This window comes from Sesamum indicum, unplaced genomic scaffold, assembly GCF_000512975.1.
Source record: "Sesamum indicum cultivar Zhongzhi No. 13 unplaced genomic scaffold, S_indicum_v1.0 scaffold00259, whole genome shotgun sequence".
NCBI classification, from domain to species: domain Eukaryota; kingdom Viridiplantae; phylum Streptophyta; class Magnoliopsida; order Lamiales; family Pedaliaceae; genus Sesamum; species Sesamum indicum.
The window spans coordinates 1-11,428 of NW_011628153.1; the positions used below are offsets into that span (position 1 = coordinate 1).

General features: G+C 22.1%; 1 long non-coding RNA gene across 1 annotated transcript; it reads left to right on the forward strand.

Moving 5' to 3' along the window:
• Window positions 1-993: 993 nt before the first annotated feature.
• Window positions 994-1,883, forward strand: LOC105179978. Its single transcript, XR_002286447.1, has 3 exons — window positions 994-1,036; window positions 1,254-1,317; window positions 1,662-1,883. It is a non-coding gene; the product is annotated as an uncharacterized LOC105179978 (long non-coding RNA).
• The last annotated feature ends 9,545 nt before the right edge of the window (window positions 1,884-11,428 follow it).

The window sequence follows — 11,428 nt, forward strand, 5'->3', positions numbered from 1 at the left end:
CAGAAAAAGATGTCATATTTTGTTGTAACGAATCTTCCAATAGACGTTATTGGTGATATTCTTTTTTTTTTTAGTCAGTTTGGGTAAGATTGAAAGTGATGAGCTCCTGCTCAAGTATCGCTTTATTTGGTAATTTACTGTGAAGCTTTGTGAGTACATGTATCATGAATGATTATGCTACTCAAGATTGGTTTATGATGAGCTACCCTCAAAACCCTTCTATTGTATTTGGTCTCTGAAATATGCAACATGTTAATAGATTAGATCTGAAACTTTGAAATAATTAAGCAGGCTGTTCAATTTGAGAATTGGAGTTCATTGGGTTTAGGACTTGAATTGGTATCCTTTTGTCTACCTGTGTATCATCCAGAATGGTACCGTGATGCCAATCGGGATCACCATGAACTCTGTGCTTCCTGTCTCCATCATGTCATCTGTATGTTGTACTGACTTGTATTGAACTACTCTAGCTCTTTGCGGATCTTGGGGATCTGAATTAATACATTATTCAATTTCTATAGGCAGTTGCTCATCATCTTGTAATAAAAATTAGTGGAGGTTTTCGCTAGTTTTACTCAATCCAGGCTTAAAACTCATCAGCTAAACTTAAGCAAGCTAGTGAAACATAATATCAAGTTGAAGTTAGTGTCATTTTGTCTCTTTGCTTAACAGATGACCCGGTAGTTGTGTTTTGTCATATTTCATCTATTCTATCTATTTTAACCATTTATGTGTCATGATTGCCTGCAAATTGTGGTGTCCTAGAAATCTTGCAATCTCTTGAAACTCAAACAATGCAAATAGACTTTGTTTTTAGTTTTTTTGTTTAAAATTTATGGGGCAATAAAATGATGTTTGAACTTTTTTTTGCACCAATCTCTGATGCGTGCTAGATGGTCTAGATGGTTTGATTTCCATACATGCAACGAAGAAAAAACACCGCCAAACTTGCGAAAGACTTTCAGGCATATTTGAAAGTCTGCTTAGAGGGAGACGGCAAGTACTCCTTTTGTTCCCCAAGCCATCTTCCTTCTAGGTAATATATTCTATGGGATAGGATGCTATCCAAATGAGTTCAACTCTGGAATTTTCTTTTGTTTGTGTTTTCGGTAATGACAAAACTATGGACAATATTTTATAGTTTGTGAAATTTGCATTGACTGGTGGACCATTTACATAATCTCATACCACTTTCTATGTTAAACTATATTGTTAGGATGTGGCTTAGATTTTGAAACTACTATCTCCTGCAGCTACTCAGCAGGCGATGCAGATATAAGAGTCCGATACAGTGAGCTCGTCTTGTGAATCTAGGAGGTACACCAATTAAAGAATTTTAACGTTTGTGGTAAATGTAATTTGAAAATGACAAACATATAATAAACTATCTTTTCATCAACAGGCCATTGTAAATTTGGTTTAGCATGAAATTGAAATGAGATTCACTATTTGCGGACTATACATAGTGTTTGTAACTTTGTGAAAGTACTTGCATTTATGGTTTCTCATCCAACATATGTTATGGTACCCGTCGCATGTGCAATTTCATCAAATTTGTCCTGTCGCCCTCTAATTTATAGTTGTTTCTTTTTCTTTCATTTTTGTCTTCCATCTTTCTTTTAAACTCTTCCAATGAAGTTCATCACATAATTTTCTTTCAGTTGCATTTGCTACACTTGTTGAGAAGACCACGGTGATGTTTCTGGAAGTGCTTTAGTATTGGTGTTCCGTGGTGCAGGTGACTATTCATATGCTATCATATCATTTTTATCATTTGTCCCCTAATGTTGTGTTGTTGGGTTCTCATTTTCTTGGATTTTTGACTAATTGGAGCGTATTTCTTCATTGTTTTTGCTGCTCTGATTAATTTATCTAGTAATAATAGCGTTTGTGTTCTACCACCTTGCATATTGGCTTCTTTGCTGCTGGAACTCTGTTATTGTTCTCCATTTTCAACTTTCTTGTTCACAGATATATAGACAACTAACATATTGTAGAACTCTTGTAAAGCTAATCTACTCTTGTGGTAGAGATTGTGTTCTTGCTTGAGTCCATGTTGAAGTAACTTCCTCCTTGCTTATACAACTCTTTGACAGCATAAGAATTGGCGGGTGATTAATACAGTTGAACAAAACCTTCCAGCCAAAAAGGTGAGAATAAATCCATCCTCATATAGTCTCATTTATTATTTAAAAGGGTATCAATAATATATAAGTAGTGTTCACACTTTTATTATAGTATAATATAATAATATATATAACTGTAAATGAAAAGCATACTAAGTTATTATAGTATAATATAATAATATATATAACTGTAAATGAAAAGCATACTAAGTTATTGTATATATTATAAATTTATGAATGATTTGATATTATATTTCTTCCTTTATGACTGCCGTAAATAATTTTATAATTATTTTTTAGTTTTTAATTTATTTGCATAGGATAATGGAGATAGTATTTGTCGTTTTTTATATTTCTTTCTTTTTTTGTGATGACAATTATATCTCTTTCTTATAATAATAGATTGTTAAATTATGTATAGTAACTTTGTAATTAGTTAATTTATGTAAAATCAAGTTAGTAGTTGAATTCTAACTTGGATGTTATATGATAATTGGATTTCAATGAAAATGGTTTATATGCAAATTATATTGCATAATAATAATTATTTATGATTTGTTATATATTAAAAATTATTTGTAATGAGAAAGTCACCATTATTTCATTTATTTTATATTTGTTTCACTTATTAATTAAATTTCTTATTTTATTTGTCATGTTGTGGGGAATAAATATTTTAAAATTGATGGAACGAATTGGAGTGCTACAAATTAAAATTTTAATTGATTATTTAATTTAAAGATCAATTAAGAATTTAATGATTTAGAAATTACATATTGCTAGAAAAACTATTAAGTAGACCAAATATTTTAATGCAGTATATATGTTTAGTAAGATATCAATTATCTATAGGCTTGTTACACACACATACACACAAATATATATATATATAATTATATTTGTTGTCATTATTTATGATTTTGATGATTTTGAATTTTAATGTTTATAAATTTTTACAAATTTGGTTTGAAATTTGACCAAATTCGTAAGAATTTGTAAACGTTAAAGATAAAAAATCACGTCAATGGCTAAATGGATCAAAATTAATCTTATATGTAATATTTAGAACCACATTACCAAGGCATTTATTTGTACTTTTTGAATTTTATAATAATTATCTTTAAAGAAATTGTCTACATGCATATTATATTATACAATTATTTTTTTTATATTATATATAATTTACTATAGAAACAAAAAATATTTATTTGCATACATAGAATAAAAAAATTGAATTAATTGTACATAAATTATTTATAATTATATTAGTATTTTGTGATTTATTATATCTTACGTCTACATGCATATTATATTATACAATTATTTTTTTTATATTATATATAATTTACTATAGAAACAAAAAATATTTATTTGCATACATAGAATAAAAAAATTGAATTAATTGTACATAAATTATTTATAATTATATTAGTATTTTGTGATTTATTATATCTTACTAATAATATTTTCATATTACTATATTGTATATATAATGTAAATTATATTTATGGTCCCTTTGTTTTATTCTTTGTATACCAATGTTATAGGGCAAATTAAATATTTTTTGTTCTTAATGTTGTCGTGTAATAGGATTTTTAAAGAATCTATATGCCTTATATAATTATTGTCATATCATTTATGAATTACCTTTATCTCATATTATTATATAGATATTTATTCGCTTTATCAGACAATAAAAAAAGAAAAAAATTGAATTTATTGTACGATATAAATAAATAGTCCATACGGTTATTATATTAGTAATTATAATTGAATTTATTGATTTATAGTTCTAATGTAGGGTTAGGAGTTAGGATATAAAATGATGGTCTTATAAATGATAGTAGAAAATTAGAATTGCGTCATTTAATAAATATTTTTGGGAATATGTCATATATATATAGGATGATTTTATATTATTATATTTTTATTGTTATAAGTGTAAAATTTTTTATCAATATTTTTGGACCAATTCCTAACGAAAAAGGGTTAAGCCTAAAACAATGAAAGTTTCAGTATGTGTAATTTAGAACTTTTTGGAGGAAAATGTAATTTTTTATTTTTAAGTTAATTCTATGTTTATTCGTTAATTATGTCAAGTTAGTTGCTTATTTTGTTAATAAAGCTTTAATGACAATTTAGCTATTTTTTTAATTAATTTTGTTAATTCATAATAATAATTAGTTAATTTTTATGGACTAGTCGTCATGTACATAATTAGCATAATGTTTATAAATTTTTATAGATTTAGTTTGAAATTTGACTAATTTTGTAAGAATTTGTAAACATTAGAGATCAAAAATCATATTATATAAAATACAGTAGCTTGTGGTATATAAAAAAAAAAAGTCAAATAATTTTATATATAAATATTTGAACCACGTGATCATAGCATTTATTTTTACTTGTACTTCTTGTTCCTTGTTTTGTCATTTTTCTTTTAATTGATTTTGTTAATTTATTATGTGGGTAGTTATTTTTTTGCACTAGTTGTTTTAATATTTCTACGTACATATAATAAATAAATTTTATAATTTAAAATGTAATAACTTGTTAGGTAGTGGTCTTAATAATTAAATGATATCTTTGTGTTAATTTTTAATAGAAAAAAAATTATTCAGTTTTTTAATTTATATGTAAGCTAATATTATTACTTTAAATTTTTATTTTGAATAACATCAAAAATTAAAGAAATAAACTAATTTATTATTTATATTAAGATAAAACTTTAATTTATTTAAAAATTATAATATATGCAGAGTTTATTATTAATGTATATAACCAAACATTACGAATATCCTTTGCGTTGAATTTTTGGCAATACAATTAGTAAATAGAAATTAATTTTTAATTTATTTGAAGATAAAATTCTTATTTTATTTATTAGAATTTGTGGTAAATACGTATTAAAATTACAAAGTTCTCTAATTTTTTATTTCTCTAAGTTTTTTATTTCTTAATTGTCAAAGTTCATTAAAATATTTTCAATAATAATTTAATTCAAGTAAAAGTTTTAGCTCAAATTCTATTTAAAAGTTTATTTATTTCCTATTAAAATAAATAATTTGAAAATAGGAGAAAGAATATTCCATGTTTTTCAATTTTTTATGAAATTATGAGTAAAAAGAATATTTATCTGGCTAGACAGTGGTCTTAAAAATTAAATTTTATAAAAATATAATTTTACTATTATCAAGTTTTGAAATTACACTTATATGTTCTGACAAAATTTTTATTTATAATTTACCTTTTTTCGATATGATTTAGAATTACATAAAATTTGAATATTGTTACTCATTTATCATTTTCATGTATATTTTTGTATTTACAGAGATGAATATAGGCTATGTATATGGGGTGGAGTTAATATTATTATTATATATTTCTTCTTATAAGTACAAAAATATTACATAACAAATGTTGATTGAGGGGGTAATAATTAAAAATTTGGTGTAATTTTTGTGCTATTGTCAAAATTTTTTGTCAAATTCTTAACAAAAAGGGTCAGATGAAAATAGTGAATTTTTTGTACATGTAATTTTAGATTTGTTTTTTGAGAAAAGAGTGTAATTATCTAGCGAAGTAACCCTATATTAATCATTTCTCAGTTGTCTTCCATTAATTGTATCATATTATATTATTTAAAATTTTCTTATTTTGTCATTATACTAGATTTAGTGGTCACTTATATATTTTTATGAGTAGATTTCTTTTGATTGCGGTCTAATTATTTTTATGAGCAGATCTCTTTAATATTTACTAAAAATGCCTCTATCAAATATGAAAAATCAGAGAAATTAAAATTTTATATTTATTATTTCTCATCACTCCTACTATGCTAAAATCATGGATTAATACTTCTGAATTTTTTACAACCCCAATATTAATAGTATTCTGAATGGGCATTTATGTAAGTTAATATTATTATTTTGGTTTTAAATTTTGATTATAATTTATTTTATTTTGTATTATGTCAAACAAAAATAATAATTTTAAAAAATTAAATTATTATTTATATTAAAATAATGCTCTTAAGACAAAATTACTTTTAAAAACTAAATTTATTTGTTATAATTTGGTCAAGTTTATTAAAAAAAATAATGTTAATTAAATTATATAATTTTATTTTAAAAATTTATTTATTATTATTTGTGGTACATATATATTAAACAATTTTATTATTTATGTCTAATAATAATTTATTAAGATATTTTTAAAATAAATAATAATTAAATTAAAAATAATAATAAGAAGTAATAAAAATCATTTTTATGTCTTTGTAGTTTATTGTTACTTTATTATTTATATTAATATGAATAATTTGAAAATGGGATAATTTTATATTGGGCGCTTTGCCATTCAGGTAAGTCTTGCTGTTAAGTTTGTTGTAGATTTTTTTTGTCCTTTTTTTTATTTCTTGTATAAATGTCTTGATCTCTAAAATAATGTTTTGTTTGAATAACTACTAAAATTAAACATTATCTTCATAAATTAAAAAATATAATAAACATCTTATATGTATATTATCTTTTTCACACTGTTGATTATAAAATATATAATTATGTCCACAAATATGAAATTTAAAATAATGCTTAGTTAACTACTAAACAAGCTTATGAAATTCTTTTGAAAACAAAGTATACCAACAAATAATTATTCAGGACTGTCATCGAGCTATTGAGGAATATTATATGGATTTATTTCAAAATTGATAGTATAGCTAAATTGACAAGATTTTTCAAATATTTAGGAAAAAATAAGTATAACAAAGCCCATTGATGGGATTGTATATTTAATTTAATTTCTTCTTTTTTTCTTTATTGTATGTACTCTAAAAATTAAAATTAATTATTTAGAATTAAGAATAATTTGTGTACAAAATTAAACTTAAAACTAAATAATAATAGGACTTTTAAAAAGAATCTGCATGCATTTTATAAAGACATTTGTTGTAGTATTTATGAATTATCATTATAATCTTTCATATTATTAGATATATATTTATTCGTTTTATTAGGCAATAAAAAAAAGAAAAAAATTGAATTTATTGTATAAAAAAATAAATAGTCCATGTTTTAGATATATAATTATCATGTAAAATTAGGAGTTTGGACATAAAATGCTGACCTTAGAACTGATTTTAAAATTTAAAATTACATCACTAAGTTAACATTTTTAGTCTTATATTTATTATATATTTTTATATTTATAAGTGTAAAATTAAAATTTTATCAATATTATTGGACAATTCCTAAAAGATCAAGTGTGAAAGTTTTGAATGGTGCGTATAATTTTAAAACTTTATGGAAGAAGATGTAATTTTTTATTTTAAGTTAATATTGCTTATTATTATGTGGTTAATTACTATTTAATTTTTAAGAACTAGTCATCGTGTACATAGTAAACATTATAAAATTGAATTAAAATAATATTTTGTTTGAATATCTAGACAATGGTTCTAATAATTAAATATTATAATCATAAATACAAAAACGTAATAATTATTTTGATTATATAAATATAGTTTTATTTGATAGAATTTAGTAATGTCAAAGTGTAGTGTGAAAAAATATGACCATAAAACTAAATTAATTTATAGTTTATTTTGAAAAGAAGTAAAGATGAGAGGGATAGATTAATTTTGTAATTTTATTAATTTTAATTTTTATTATATTTAATGTTATTTGTATTATATTAAAAATTTATAAATTAATTTATTTAATGTTATTTGTATTATATTAAAAATTTATAAATTAATTTATTATTTATATTACGATAAAATTTTTACATTTGAAAATTATAATGTGGTCAAATATGTTAAAATATTTAATGAAAATTGATTTTGATTTTTCACTCATTTGAAGATAAAAGTTATCTGATTTTTATTTTAGAAAATTGATTTTATTTAGTAGAATTTGTGGTAAATATTTATTAAAATAATTTCAAGCCAATTAATAATTCAATTTCAAATAGTTACTGATATATTAATAATTAATTATAACTAAATTTATAAAAGTTCTCTAATTTTTTTATTTTGAAAAATTATAATTTTTTAATTATTATATATGGTAAAAAATTCATTGAAATATTTTCAAAGAAAATAATAACTCAATTTCAAGTAAAAATTTATCTTGAATTCTTGTAGTTTTATTTTAAATTTAAAAGTTTCTAAAATAAATAATTTAAAGAATATTTTGGCGCTATATTTTTTTTTTTATGGGTGAAAAGATCATCTTTCTTGGTTAGTCGGTGGTCTTATAAATTTTTCATTTATATTTGATTCTGTTCATGGTTTAAATGCAAAATGCTGACCTTAGCAAATAAATATTATCTAAATTTTTCGTTTTGTCACTGATTTAATATTTTTAATCGTATGTGGAGTCAGATTAATATTATTATTTTTTTTATAAATAAATTGGAATGATAAAAAGATAATGTCATCATTATTTTTTTTCTACTAATTATTTTTTACATTCATACTGTATTATTTACTAAAAATAGCCTCCATCATGGAAGATGGAAAAACTAAAAAAAAATCAACAAAATTAAAAGTATTCACCAATTCTGCATTTATTATCTCTCAACCCCCACTCTCCCATTTATTATAATTTTGGTCAAGTTTTTTTTAAAAAAAAAACTACCTCAGCTAAATTATATGTAAAATTTAGTATTAATTTATATTTATATAAATTAAAATCACTAATTTTATTTAAAAAATAAATATATTTTATTATAATTATATCGTTTATAAATTTATTATATCATTATAAAAGATATAATTATATCTACAAAATACAAAATTTGTTAATTCTAATATTAACTATAAAAGAGAAAAAATCACGACTAAAATCCTTCTAAAAATAAAGTATAAAAGTAAAATAAGTTTATAATTAATATAAAAATAAAGATGAGATGTACAAACTAATTTTGTCTATCTTATATTCCAGTAATGAATTTCTTTATATATTTGTACTTAACTCGTAATTATATTTTAGATTATAATTAGCATATTTTAATTTTATGTACCAATAATAATAATATTCAAAATAAAATTAATTGAAGTTAATATTATTGTTTTAAATAGAAATTTAATAATATTTCATATTATTTGTGTTTAAAAAATTTGTATTACTTCAAATCTTATAATTTTTATATTCACCTCAAGATACTTGGTAGTACTATAAAAATGTGGAAGATATATTAATTAAAAAACACACTTTTTCTTCCGGAACAAGTATTTTATTTTAGATGGTCAAATTATATTAAGTTATCACAATTTGCTTTCTAAACTTTTGGAATTTTTCACTTTGTCATTCGACTTAAGGCCGTTCACTTGGGATTAGGATAAATAGCCTAATTCAATAAAAGCTTGTTTCTTGTTTACTATGAGTGTTGGGGCCTGGGCTTGTGGCCCAAGCGCGGCACTATTATTATTTAGACTCAATTAATGACCAACAGATGGGGTGTATTTATCAAGTCCAGTTTCTAGATCTGCCAATATGTGGGTATTATCTTATTCGAATTTGAACTCCTTAAATATTCATTGATATTATTTACTCAATTCTACCCGTATTTACTCAATTCTACCCGTATAATATTCATTGTGTTTTAAGTCATTCTATACCTAAAATAATTAGATTTGATATGACTCTTATGTTACATATTAAAATAGATGAAATTATAATTTTCAAAATAAAAAATGAGAGAATTTTTATAAATATTAATATATCAATAACTATTTGAAATTGAATTATTAATTGGCTTGAAATTATTTTAATAAATATTTACCACATTCTACTAATAAAATCAACTTTTTAAAAATAAAATTAGAGAACTTTTATCTTCAAATGAATAAAAAATCAAAGTCAATTTTCATTAAATATTTTAATATATGTTAACCACATTATAATTTTTAAATGTAAAAAATTATTTTAATATAAGTAATAAATTAATTTATAAATTTCTAATATAATACAAATAACATTAAATATAATAAAAATTAAAATTTATAAAATTAGAAAACTAATCTATCCCTCTCTTCTTTATTTCTATTCAAAATAAATTATAAATTTGTTAGTTTTTATGATCATACTTTTTCACACTTACACTTTGACATTACTAAATTTTATCAGATAGAACTATATTTATATAATCCAAATAATTATTACGTTTTTGTGTTATGATTATAATATTTAATTATTAGAACCACTATCCAGATATTCAATAGACAAAACACTCCCTATGTTCTAAAATAGGCAAAACACTCCTTATGTCTAATAAATTATATAGTAATTAACCACATAATAATAAGCAACATTAACTTAAAAATGACTTTCTTCAAAGAGTTCTACAATTACACACACCATTCAAACTTTCACACTAAATCCATTAGGAATTGTCCAAAAATATTGATAAAATTTTAATTCTACACTTATAAAAATAAAAATATAGTGTTAAATCCATTTTGACCCTTGTGATATAACAAATATCAAAAAACTCCCCATGAAATTTTTAATATAAAAAATCACCGCCTATATTACGAATAAATAATCACACTGCCCCAGTTTTTGTACGAAGGATTTTTTGAACTTTATTTTATATCATAGGGGAAGTATTTGGTACTTTAATTTTTCATATGGAGTTTTTTTAACATTCCTATTATTACAGGGGTGACTCTGGATTTTTTCCTAAAAATATAATAATATGAAATGATTATAATGGTAATTCATAAATAATACAATAAATATAATTATAAAATGCATGTTGATTCTTTAAAAGTCCTATAATCATTTAATTTTAATTTTATTTTATTTTTTAGAGTACATAAAGTGAAAAAAAAAAAAAAAAAACTAAGTTACGTATATAGTCCCATCGTTGGATTAATAATATGATTATAATTATAAATTTAACAAAATTAATTAATACCTACAATATAAATAGGAATATATAGGCATAATATTAAAGAAATTACGAATAATTAGAATAAATTCAAATCTACTCATGAAAATAATAAGTCACAATTAAATCTAAATATAATACAAAATAAGGACCAACTAACTTATCCAGCTCAACATTTCAAATAATATAATATAATATGCTTAAAGAAGATAATTGAGAAATGATTAATCTAAGGTTCATTATACTTATATCGCTTTTAAAAATGAGAATTGCACGTTTTTTCGAAAACAAAAAATTCTAGTTTGACCCTCTTTGTTAAGGACTGGACAAAAAATATTGACAATAGCAAAAAAACTACACAAATTTTTAATTTTACCCCCTCAATCACATTTATATAAGCAAAA